This window comes from Lotus japonicus, chromosome 2 (assembly GCF_012489685.1).
Source record: "Lotus japonicus ecotype B-129 chromosome 2, LjGifu_v1.2".
NCBI lineage: Eukaryota > Viridiplantae > Streptophyta > Magnoliopsida > Fabales > Fabaceae > Lotus > Lotus japonicus.
In genome coordinates, this window is record NC_080042.1 from 39,931,995 (window position 1) to 39,944,866 (window position 12,872).

Genomic DNA, 12,872 nt, shown 5'->3' on the forward strand with positions numbered 1-12,872 from the left:
TTTCCTGATAATCGCTATGTTCGTTGTTACGCTTCGACTTTGAGGTACTGATGTTATTCCTTACCTCTAATCGTAAATACTGTCGCTTTTCTCTATATCTTTCAGTGCTCAAAGTTTTGAGTTTTTTGTAAAAGTGTCCAAATAACTTGATTTCTCTGTCAAAACTTATTCCCTACATTCCCAAGAGCATGAATATCCAGTTGTTTTCCGCTGAATCTCGCCGAATCGTCGCAGAGCTTCATTTTTCTGGAAATACCCATTTTCATGTAAAAGCTTCGCTTTTTTATTCGAAAACTCTCGACTGAGCTTAGCACCAGTAGGATTAGTTGTTATAAATGTCGTAAGGATCAAGCTCATCAAATTTATTTTTCGAAATTCCAACTTTGAATTTCCGAGCTAAAAAAATTGACAAAAATACCCCTGTTCTAGTTTTCGACCCGATAATTTTTCTGAGAGTTTTCCTGGCCTAGATATCGCCTAAGAATACCTAGGAATTAAATTAGATCGAAGAAAAAGTTCGGGAAACCCTATTTTTGGAAGTGGCCGAAACTTGTAGGACATGTAGCGTGTCCAAAAATAATTTTTGGGTTTGTATGGCCTGAGCCATAGCGTAGCCCTCTCTGTTGTCGAAATTTTGGGTTTGGTTTCGTGTTATTTCGAATTCTGTAGCTCGAGTTATGCGCATTTTAGCGAAAACATGTCTTATTGTCAATTTGTGCCTAAATGTCGAACTCTAAAGCTTCGAAAGCTTCTTTTCGGGTTTTGTTAGTGTTATTAGTGGTATGGTTTCTTAGCAACTAAGCAATGATACTTTGCTTAAGGTTTGGAACGAGTTGAGCTGAGGAAAGAGGCTTTGGAGCAAGCAGTGGGGTTTCACGACAGAGGAGGACGCTTCTGGGAACTTGCTGAGTTAGGGGACTTGCCTTTGGATCGGATGTAAGACCAAGATTTGGTCATGTAGTACAACTATATGTTTTGATGATTACAAGTTAATTATTGTATATGAACAATTATGGTACTCTAACGTTGTTCTCTGAGTGTTTAATTGACAGGCTCTGACTCTGGTCCAGAAACACACTTATCAGAAGCACAAAGCAAAAAGAGTAGCCAACAAAATGCTTTCGCTCTCACTATGTTCTGATTGAACAGTAGTATATGCTTCAGAAGTTCTGAAGATTATAAGCTCTGATGTGGATTCAGATCACTTCAAGTTCTGAAGACCAGAAGCTCTGAAGGTCCAGAAGCTCTGAATGTCCAGAAGTTAAGAAGTGAAGACTCTGAAGTTCAAGAGTAAGCTGGCTCTGAAGACCAAGTACTTCCAACTCTGATGACTAGAAGTTCTAATGAACAATCCAGAAGCAGAAGCTACGAAGGTCAGAGGATCCAAGCTTCCCTCTGACTCTGATCTCATAAGCTACACGCGTCCCAACATGAAGCGTCGTCAGATCAGAAGTCAACTAGGATAAGGCTCACGTCGCTATCAAAGTACAAAAGCAATTGTACTATTCTGACGGCCTTACCTAAGATGTTCAGCCATAGCAGAATCTGGAAGTTCCGGATTTGCCCTCCAACGGTAGCATTCCATGCAACGGCTACAACCCTAAACCTTGGAGTATAAATAGAGGCTGAAGTTGGAAGAAAGAAGCCAAAAAAAAAAACTTTGTGCAAAACTCAAGCAAATATTCAACCGATCTATTATCAATCTTTCTTCATTCGTTCTTATTGTGTTTACCTTAGCTTTCTTAGAAGCACTTCATTGTAAACCAAAACCATTCAAACAGTGAGTTTGTATTTCCTTAAGGGACCAAGTTTGGTCAGATCCTTGAGAAGACTAAGAGAGTGAATCTTAGTGTCTTCTAGTTCATTGTATTGTTAGTCAATGAGCAGGTTGCTAGTGCAGTTGTAACAAACATTGAATAGTGGATTGTCTTCATTCTAAGAAGGAAGAAATCACCTTAACGGGTGGATTGGATTAGCTTAGAGATTATCAAGTGAACCAGGATAAAATACTTGTGTGCTTCTCTTCATCTCTTATCTTTGCACCTTGTGTTATTTGTTCCAAAAAGATTTGTCTAAATCTTTGAGTGGGAAAAGTTTTTATCTGAAAACGCTATTCAAACCCTCATTTCTATCGTTTTTCATACCTTCAATTGGTATCAGAGCGTAAGTTCTGATTACCATACTTAACAGTGTTCAGAGATCCGGACCGGTGTGAAAAACTCAGATGGCTACCACCACCAGCGATGCTCAAAGAGAGCACTACAGTGCTAAACCACCTATGTTTGATGGAGAAAAGTTTGAATATTGGAAAGATAGAATCGAAAGTTTCTTTCTCGGATTCGATGCTGATCTCTGGGATCACATTACTAATGGCTACACTCGCCCCGTTGATGCAGATGGAGAGAAGATTCCCAGAGACAAGATGACCGAAGCTTAAAAGAAGATGTACAAAGATCATCACAGAGCAAAAACTATCTTGCTGAGTGCTATTCCATATGAAGAATATGAGAAGATCACAGACCGTGATTCTGCCAAGGTTATCTTTGATTCCTTGAAGATGTCTCATGAAGGAAATGAAGAAGTCAAGGAGACAAAGGCGTTGTCCCTGATCAAAAAGTATGAAGCCTTCATGATGGAACCTGATGAAACAGTTGATGCTATGTTTTCCAGATTTCAGACGATCATTTCTGGAATCAGAATACTTGATAAAGGCTATACCAATGCTGACCATGTGAAGAGAATTCTCAGAGGCCTTCCTGAGAAGTGGATGCCTTTGATGACTTCCTTGAAGCTGTCTAAGGACATCAAAAGGATGAGCTTAGAAGAACTCATTGGTATCCTGAGAAGTCATGAGATAGATCGTGTTGATCATATGATTCAGAGGAAGAAGTCTATAGCTTTGAAATCCAAATCTGAAAAGCCCAAGGCACTTCGAGCAGTAGAAGAATCTGAAGAATCCTCTGAAGATTCTGATGAAGATGAGCTAACATTGATCTCCAGAAAGCTCAACCGCATCTGGAAGCATAGGCAGAACAAGTACAAAGGCTCAACAAAGGCCAGAGGAAAGCACGAATCTTCATCCAGCCAGAAGAAATCATCATTAAAAGAAGTCACTTGTTTTGAATGCAAAGAACCTGGACATTACAAGAGTGACTGTCCCAAGCTGAAAAAGGACAAGAAGCCTAAGAAGCATTTCAAAGCAAAGAAAGGTCTCATAGTGACTTTTGATGAATCAGAGTCAAAAGAAGCTGATTCTGATGGTGAAGTCGTAGAAGGACTCATGGCGATTGTCAAGGACAAGGAATCAGGATCAAATAATGCACCTTATGTTGAATCTGCATCAGAAGAACAGTGTAACGCCCCAATTTCTCAACTGAGAAATCACATGGGAAACCTATTAAAGTCTAAGGACTAATTTGCAATCCTAAAATGCAAGAGTAATTTTTTTAAGAACTAAACACAACATCGCTACAGTGAATACTCCTGCCACTTGTTTGATAAAACACTTCAACCATAGGTTTGAAAACATAACATAACCTTAATTAAACATCCCTTTCCCAATATATAATAATAGTGACTTACAATAACATAAGCATGGTTCCAAAATAAGTACGCACACTTACCTTCGTGAGTAGTGCATAGAAGTTGCGAACATCGTGATCTTTCAGATCTAAAAAATTAATCGCTTTCGTAAATGCTATTCTTCTAGATCCTAACTTCCGCTCCGCAAGACTCAAGAATTTTCACCAAAAACTAACTCACACAAAACTAGTGTTATTGTGAGTAGTATATGTGAATATATGTGTGTGTTACAATAGCTTCAAAGTGTGATGCCACATCTAAGCCACTTACGAGTACAGATATATAGGCTCCAACAAATGCCTAAGGGTGAAGGAAATGTGGCAGCAATAGCCACGTCCAATTACGGCAAGGAGGAGGTGTAACGCATGCAAATCTAGCATGAGGTGGGAAGCATGCAGCATGCAAGAGTTGGAATGATCTTAATGAATGATGCAACAAATTAAGCATGAGGTGCCATGCTTAGATACTTCTTACTATCCTTAGTCATAAAGCTAGCTGGTGGTGGAAAGTAAGTTGGACACGTATTTTTTTCTTTTGATCCTTGTCATACTAGCTTAATTACACCTCCTGCTTCACAATTTCCGTTCAAAAGACTCCTCCAACTTCCATTTGTTTTGTAATTCTCCCTTTCTTACTGATATCAATTAGAGAAGTATACATATAGAAATAGGTATTTAAGTATAGAATGGTCTTAGTAGTGTTCTGGGAATGAACATTGAGGATAGGGATAGTACCCAGAGTGTGGAGGAATGTGCTAAGAGTCAATGAGAATGAGAGAGAGAATGCTGAATTTCAAGTATTATTTTCTCAAATGAGCAAAAGTCCCTTACAATTGGTAACTACCTCCTATTTATAGAGCTTGGGCACTACCTATTGGGCCAATTGGGCCCCCGAGGCTGAGGCCCAACTTAAGGCCAGGCCCTCGCCCCTGGCGGGCTACACACTGGGCGTTGCCCCTCTAGGGGCTCGCCCAGTCCACTAGTCCACAAGACACCGAGCTCGAAGCTTGAGAGCTAAGTGTGTCTTTTAAATGTTTTTAGAAAGCAACCTACAGTACGCTGGAAATGGCTTAAGAGAAAAGAAGAAAACTACGTCGCCAACATGGCGTAAGCAAAAGAAAACAAGCATTTTTAGTCGTCCAGTCCACTGATCCCGGCGAGCGACCCAAACTTGGCAAGTCCACAAGTCCACAAGCGGCGAGATCGATCGCTCCGCTCTGGCGATTGGTTGGAATAGGTGAGTGATCGCTCGCCGGCGAGAAAGGTGATCATGTACTGATCATCCAAGTGTCGACTGGCAATTGTCAGGCGATGGCGCTTGATCTTTATAGTGGCGAGGCCTTTCGCGCTTTCTCCCATTCCAAAAACCTTTCAAATCCCTAACTGCTCCACGTGATGCGTCAGTTACGTCAGTTTCCCTCTTTATCCGGAACCGTCACTTCACTTTTCATAACTGTCCCATCATGCGCAGTAACTCCCGTCACACGCGCTCCACTTTCCCAAAAACCATCATGACTTTCAGTCTTCCACACGCGTCCAACATGCATCACTCCTCCAACCTCCCCCTTTTACCTATAAAAACCCTTTTCCCCTACAATCATCCCTTTCCGAGACCCCTTTTTACCTCTCTTATTGCCTACCAAGCTCCTTCTTCCGACTTCCGCTCCGGTGCCGTCGCTTATCACCCTTTCCGCTACCCACTCTTCACATCCTTCTCCGGTGAGTCCTGCTGCCCTTATCTCTGCATTATATATATACTCATCTTTTCCTGTTTCCTATTTCACAGTCTAAAATGGCTTCAAACCCCAACTCCCCTAATTCCCCTAATCACTCCTCTTCATCTTCTGGGAGCGACCCTGATTCCACCGCAGCCGGCGGCCTCCGTTTAGAGGTCTCGGATATCCCTTCTTACCGACTAAAAACCTTCGCCACTCTGCCCCTTCCAGTCCAAAAAGCCCCCTCCCACGAAGCTATAGACCAACCTTGCATTTTCCAGGATATTGATCTCATTGTGGAATTCGTGACCTCCCTGGGTGGTTTGTCTAACGATGATGAGTTTAACGCCAAACTCAGGATCTGGATCTGCAGTTCTGAGGATCGCCCCTGGCTTCATAAGCTCGACGGCGACGTAAAGAGATCCCCCTTTTTCTTTGCGTACGAATACATGTTTGGCGAGCTTGGAATCAGGCTTCCTTTTTCGCCCTTTGTCCAAACCGTCCTCCGCGACATCAACGCGGCTCCCTGTCAACTTCACCCCAACGCCTGAGCCTTCATTCGGTGCTTTGAAATTTTATGCGCCGCGGTTGGCATCGCCCCATCTCCCACCAGCTTCTTCTACCTCTACGATGTTGACTCCAAGTCCATCAAAAATAGGGGATGGATTTCCTTAAAGGCCCGAGCCGGCCGAAAGTGCTTGAATCCCCACAAAAGTAACGCTAAGTCCTCCTTTGCGCGGAGGTACTTTCGTGTGGCGGTTCACCCCGCCTATCTAGAGGTCTTCACCCTTAGGGACGAGACCGCTCTTTTCCCTTTTTACTGGACGGAGAAGCCCAATGGGATTACTGATCCTTCAGAGGAATCTTTGTCCGCCGACGACAAAGCCTTCCTGAATCTCCTTGCCCCGCTTCCCATCCTTGAGTGCACAACAGTCCTTGAGGGCGCTGGCCTCTCAAGGACTCCCAAATACTTAGGTTATCTATAGCTTACTTTTATCATCGGCATTTTCTTTCTCACCTCCTATGTTGTCATTGATCTTCTTTTTTTATTGTTGCAGAAGATATGAACTTCACCAACGCCGAGCTCCTGAAAGCCCGCGAGAGGAGAATGGCTCGTTTTTCCCCAAAATTCAACGCTGAGGGCGATGTAAAAAAGCGGGGCGGTGCTGAGAACCAAGCTGAGGGCGCCAAAGCCCCCAAGAGGAGAAAATTGGTCAGAGCCTCCTCTGTCGCCGGCTCCTCCAACCCTGGCGCTCAGCCCACCACTGCTGCTGCGACTAAAGGCAAAAATGTCGCTGAAGCCTCTGTCGCCGCGGCTTCCGAGTCAACCACCGTCCCAGCCTCCATTTCTGCCACCGCAGGTGCGGCCGCCGCTGTTGCCGCCGAGTCCACTGCTGGCGCCACAGCCGCCTCCGCCGGTGCCACAACCACCTCTGCTGACCAGCCACCAGCCGCTGACACAACCACCGACATTTCTCAATCCTCAGCTGTTGAGAAACTTGCTGCCGTCAATGCCACAAAAGCGGCTGCGTCTTCCGACACTCCTGTTGGGGAGAAAGAAAAAGGAAATGAAACCCCAAAGTCTCCCTCTCGCCAAGACGCACCTCCTAGCCCGCCCCCAACAAATGATGGGGGCTCCATGCCTTCCCCGCCTCAACAAGGGGAAAAATCCTGTCCTGGTGCTGCCATTACCTCTGAAGCAGCCCGGATTGAGCAAGCTCCTGCTCCCGAGGGCGGTTCTTCAAGCTATTATAATATGCTTCCCAACGCCATTGAACCTTCAGAATTCTTACTCACTGGCCTCAACCGTGACGCCATAGAAAAAGAAGTTTTGAGTCGGGGCCTTAATGAAACCAAGGAGGAGTCTCTTGCTTGTCTCCTACGCGCTGGGTGCATCTTTGCCCACGCGTTTGAAAAGTTCAACGCCGCCGCCGTTGAAGCTGAGCGGTTGAAAGCCGAGAGCGCTCAGCATCAAGAAGCCGCCGCCGCTTGGGAAAAGCGCTTCGACAAACTGGCGACGCAGGCGGGAAAAGACAAAGTCCATGCTGACAAGTTGATTGGCACAGCAGGCATTAAAATCGGCGAACTGGAGGATCAGCTGGCGCTGATGAAGGAAGAAGCGGATGATCTCGATGCAAGTCTTCAAGCGTGCAAAAAGGAAAAAGACCAAGCTGAGAAGGACTTGATCGCCAGGGGCGAAGCGCTGGTTGCTAAGGAGTCAGAGCTCAAAGCATTACACGCTGAGCTGGAGTCAATGAAAAAGGCGCTGGCGGAGCAAGAGAAAAAGTCCGCTGAGTCCTTGGCTTCGGCGAAGTCTGACATGGAGGCGGCGATGCGAGCCACGTCTGAAGAGATCAAGAAAGCGAACGAGGCTCATGGGGAAGCCCTCGCCACTAAAGACGCTGAGATTACCACCCATCTCGCGAAGATTAAAGGGCTAGAGGACGAGCTGGCGATGGAGAAGGCCAAAGCCGCTGAGGCGAGAGAACAAGCCGCTGACATTGCCTATGACAATCGTGAGCGCGGCTTCTACCTCGCCAAAGACCAGGCCCAGCATTTGTTCCCGAACCTAGATTTCAGCGCCATGGGGGTAATGAAAGAGATCACCGCTGAAGGACTGGTTGGTCCTGACGATACTCCTCTGATTGACCAACACCTCTAGACGGCAGCTGAAGAAGAAGAAGAAGAAGCAGGAGAGGAAGAAAGAAATAATGAATAGTGTAATTTTAATTTTACTTAGCTTTTAACGCCTTCTATAATGCACTTTCCGTCATTCCTATATATAAACAACCCCTCGCCATAGCTTTATATTGTCTCCGAATACTTTGTAAATTTTGTTGGATTGCTTTCGCCGTACACTTTTTGGTCGCCACATTCTTATCGTTTCAAAAAATTTAATGAATTTCGTAGTTTAACGCCCCGACACGCCGGAGTAATAAGATACTCAATCATCCTGAGTGACCAAGCACTCGCCTTCCACCTTATTCATTCGCCGACCTTATATCTTGCGCTATTTTTTCACGCGTCATATGATTGAATTACGCCTAACGACTTCGTGCATTAATTTTAACTAGGACTTGTTGCTTGGCATTTCACCGCCAAGACTTTAGACGTTTTCCACAAAGGAATAAACGACCTCCATTCTTGAGGGCTTCGCCCGGGGCTTCGCCCGCTCGGGGCTTCGCCCGCTCGGGGCTTACGATGCTTGGGTCCCAATGGCCATTTGGGGATCCCAAGTCTTTTGCCTAGTTTGTGGCGCTCGTCGTATTCTGGCGAGACTTACCCAGCACGTCGTTTACGGGACCGACGATCACATCAGACTTTCCGGGAGGGAGATTCCCAGGCGTCAAAGGCCCTTTGTGGAATCGCCACCACCTTCAGGGTTCCAGCAAGCCCCTTTGGGGATCAAGCGTGTCCCACCTAGTGATCGCCGTAATTCTTTATATCGACCGGCAATTCCGATCGTTAGGGAATCCCTGGAATTTTGGATGTGAATTTCATGAACTTTCGTTTTATTGATAGAGCGTCTCGTTAAAAAACTCCTTTCGGAGAAAAAGAGCACGCTTTTGTTACAATGGAGAATTTTGAGGCACTTTTTTAAAGAAATTGAAAATATCTATCTTCGGCGAATTCCCTTTGCCCACGATCAACTGTAATAATAGCGCAGGTTCAAGCCGTTGAACGACCTGGGTAGTCGCCTTCCATCAAGCTCCTCCAAATGATAGGCCCCTGTACCGAGAACTTTGATAATGCGGTAAGGCCCTTCCCAGTTCGGGGTCAGCTTGTTTCCCGGGGCTCCTGACCGCCACTTTAGGACCAGATCGCCAACTTGCATGTCTCGGACGCGAACCCTGCTATTATACTTTGCGGCCACGCGCTGCTTCATCGCCGTTTCGCGAATGTGCGCCTCGTCCCGCGTTTCGGACAAAAGGTCCAACTCCATCGCCATATTGGCTTGATTCTCCCCTTCAAAATCCGGCTGGGTCCGCCATGTGAAATTGTCAATCTCCACCGGCAACATGGCATCTACCCCATAGGTCATCCTAAAGGGGGTTTCTCTTGTAGTAGATTGCACGGTGGTGTTGTACGACCATAGTACCACTGGGAGCTCATCCAGCCAGGCTCCCTTAGCTTCCTCAAGCCGTCGCCTTAGTCCACGCAGAATTACCCTGTTCGCAGATTCTACTTGCCCGTTCGTTTTCGGATGCTCCACAGAGGCGAATCTCATCTGTATGCCCATTTCCTTGCAAAATTCCCTTGTTTGGTTGCTTGAAAACTGGGTCCCGTTGTCGGAGACAATCGCCCTGGGGATCCCGAACCTACAAACGATACGCCTCCAGTAAAAGTTGACTATCTTTGCAGAGGTTATTTTGGCCAGGGGCTCGGCTTCAATCCACTTAGTGAAGTAGTCCACCGCTACCAATATAAACTTTATTTGCGACCTGGCGGTCGGAAAAGGTCCTACCAAGTCTACTCCCCACATGGCGAAAGGCCATGGGGCGCTCATCGTTACCAGTTCTTTTGGTGGTGCTTTGGACAAATCGGCAAATACTTGACATTTTTTGCACCGCTTTACAAAGTCCATACAATCTTTCCTGAGGGTGGGCCAATAGAATCCCGCCCTTAGCACCTTGCAAGCCAAAGATCTTCCCCCAATGTGGCTTGCACACACTCCATTGTGCACCTCAGACATTATCGCCTCGTATTTTTCCGGCGGTACGCATTTTAGCAATGGCGTCGAAAAACCTCGGCGATACAAGTGTCCGTCGATGAGAGTATAGTGGCTCGCCTCTCGCCGTTGCTCCTTCGTGCATTGCTCCACTTCCGCCGGGTCCCCCGCCAAGATGGATAATATGGGTCCCATCCACGTCGCCCCTCTATCCACACATGCCATGAGCTCACCTTCAATGCTGGGAAACGCCAGCGTTTCCTGAATCACACTTTTGTTGTTGCCGGGCTTCCGCGTGCTCGCCAATTTGGCCAACGCGTCCGTCCGCTGGTTTTCAGCCCGAGGAACATACTCTACTACAACCTCCTGAAAAAGTGTCATCAAATATCGCACTCGCTCGAGGTACTTGATCAGATTGGGATCTTTGACCTGGAAAGTGCCCTTTACTTGGTTCTCCACCAACTGCGAGTCCGTTCTTATCAACAAACTTTCGATCTTTACTTCACGCGCCAACTTCAACCCGGCAATGAGAGCTTCATACTCTGCCTGGTTGTTTGTGGCCTTGAACTCGAATTTCAGCAATTGTTCTAGTACTAGATCTCCTGGTCCCTCCAACGTTACTCCCGCGCCACTGCCACTGCTATTGGAGGATCCATCCACAAAGAGAGTCCACTGAGTGTCCACTCTTTCAAACCGATCTGGGGTCAACTCCGCCACGAAATCAGCCAACGACTGTGCGCCAACCGTGCCTCGCTTATCATATTGCAACCCATATTCGGACAATTCAACCGACCAGGCGACCAATCTACTTGACAAATCCGGCTTTTGTAACACCTGTCTTAGGGGCAAATCCGTCCGCACTTTTACTGGAAAACTCTGAAAATAAGGTCTCAACCGCCTGGCGGTGACAAGGACCGCCAGAGCTGCTTTCTCAATTTTCTGGTATCTGACTTCTGCACCCTGGAGTGTGTGGCTAACAAAATAAACGATTCGATGCTCGCCATCTACCTCCTACAATATCACAGAACTCAGAGCACTATCACTCACAGCAAAATACAAGTGCAGCGGGTGTCCCTGTATTGGCTTTGACAAGATCGGCGGTGATGACAGGAGTTCTTTGAGGCGAATAAAAGCTTCTTCACACTCTGCTGTCCACTCGAATGCAACATTTTTCCGGAGACACTTGAAAAAAGGGAAAGATCTATCACCAGACTTAGGAAGAAAACGAGATAAAGCTGCTATTCGCCCTGTTAAACGTTGGACTTCTTTCACATTAGAAGGGCTTTTCATCTGCTGAATCGCCTTGCATTTGTCTGGGTTTATCTCTATTCCTCTGGATGTGATCATGAATCCTAAAAACTTGCCACCCTGAACACCAAAAGAGCATTTCTCCGGGTTGAGGCGCATATTGTGCTTCCTTATCTCGCCAAATGCTTCTTCCAGATCTTGATGATGGTCCAAACCACGTACTGATTTAACAATCATATCATCAACATAAACTTCCATGTTTCTTCCCACCTGTCCAGCAAAGACTCTATCCATCAATCTTTGATAGGTCGCCCCAGCATTCTTCAAACCAAACGGCATGGTGCGATAGCAATAATTGACTCTGGCGGTCATGAAAGCCGTTTTGTCCTCGTCTGCCGGGTGCATGCGAATTTGATGATAACCAGAATAGGCATCCATCAAGCTAAGCAGCTCGTTACCCGAGGCACCATCAACAAGACCATCAATGCTGGGAAGGGGATAAGAATCCTTTGGGCATGCTTTGTTTAAGTCTGTGTAATCCACGCACATCCGCCATTTTCCGTTCACCTTCTTCACCATCACGACGTTCGCTAACCACGTCGGATATTTCACCTCCCTGATGAACTCTGCCGCCAACAACTTGTCTACTTCCTGTTGAACCGCCTTTCCCTTGTCTCCGCCCAAGCGCCTCCTAAGTTGTGAAACTGGTTTGACACTTGGGTTCAATGCCAGTCGATGGCAGATGAAGTTTGGATCAATTCCGGGCATATCCTTGCAGCTCCAAGCAAACAAATCTAAATTCTCGCCTAACAACTTCGTCAGGCGCGTCTCCTGCTCGTCCGTCAATTTAGTCCCAATCTTCAAAGTGCGATCGCCAAACTTTAGCGCCTTTGTTTCCTCAATTGGCGTGGGCCTGTTCACTCTAAGTTTCATCGCCAGCGAGAGGAGACTGATATGGTGATGAATACAGATTTAACGGAAATGCTCCGAGGGGCGAGGGATGCAAATCTAGTGGATGAGCCAGAGGTCCCAAAGCATCAACCACGGGACGCCAATCCCAAGAAGTGGTGTGAGTTCCATCGGTCCGTCGGGCACGACACGGACGACTGCTGGACTTTGCAGCGGGAGATTGATAAGTTGATTCGGGCGGGATATCAAGGAAATCGCCAAGGCCAGTGGCGCAACAACGGCGATCACAACAAAGCGCATAAGCGAGAGGAGGAGCGAACGGACAATAAAGGAAAGAAGAAGCAAGAATCGGCGGCTATCGCCACAAAAGGGGCTGATGATACGTTCGCTCAACACTCAGGACCGCCCGTAGGGACCATAAACACCATCGCCGGAGGGTTTGGCGGTGGAGGCGACACCCATGCGGCACGGAAGCGCCATATTCGTGCAGTTAATTCAGTTCATGAAGTCGCTTTTGGATTCGTACACCCTGACATAACAATCTCGATGGCAGACTTTGAGGGGATAAAACCTCACAAGGATGACCCGATCGTAGTACAGTTAAGGATGAATAGTTTCAATGTTAGAAGGGTACTCCTGGATCAGGGTAGTTCGGCTGATATTATCTATGGTGACGCATTCGACAAGTTGGGACTAACTGACAGTGATCTGACTCCATATGCGGGAACCTTGGTAGGTTTTGCGGGTGAG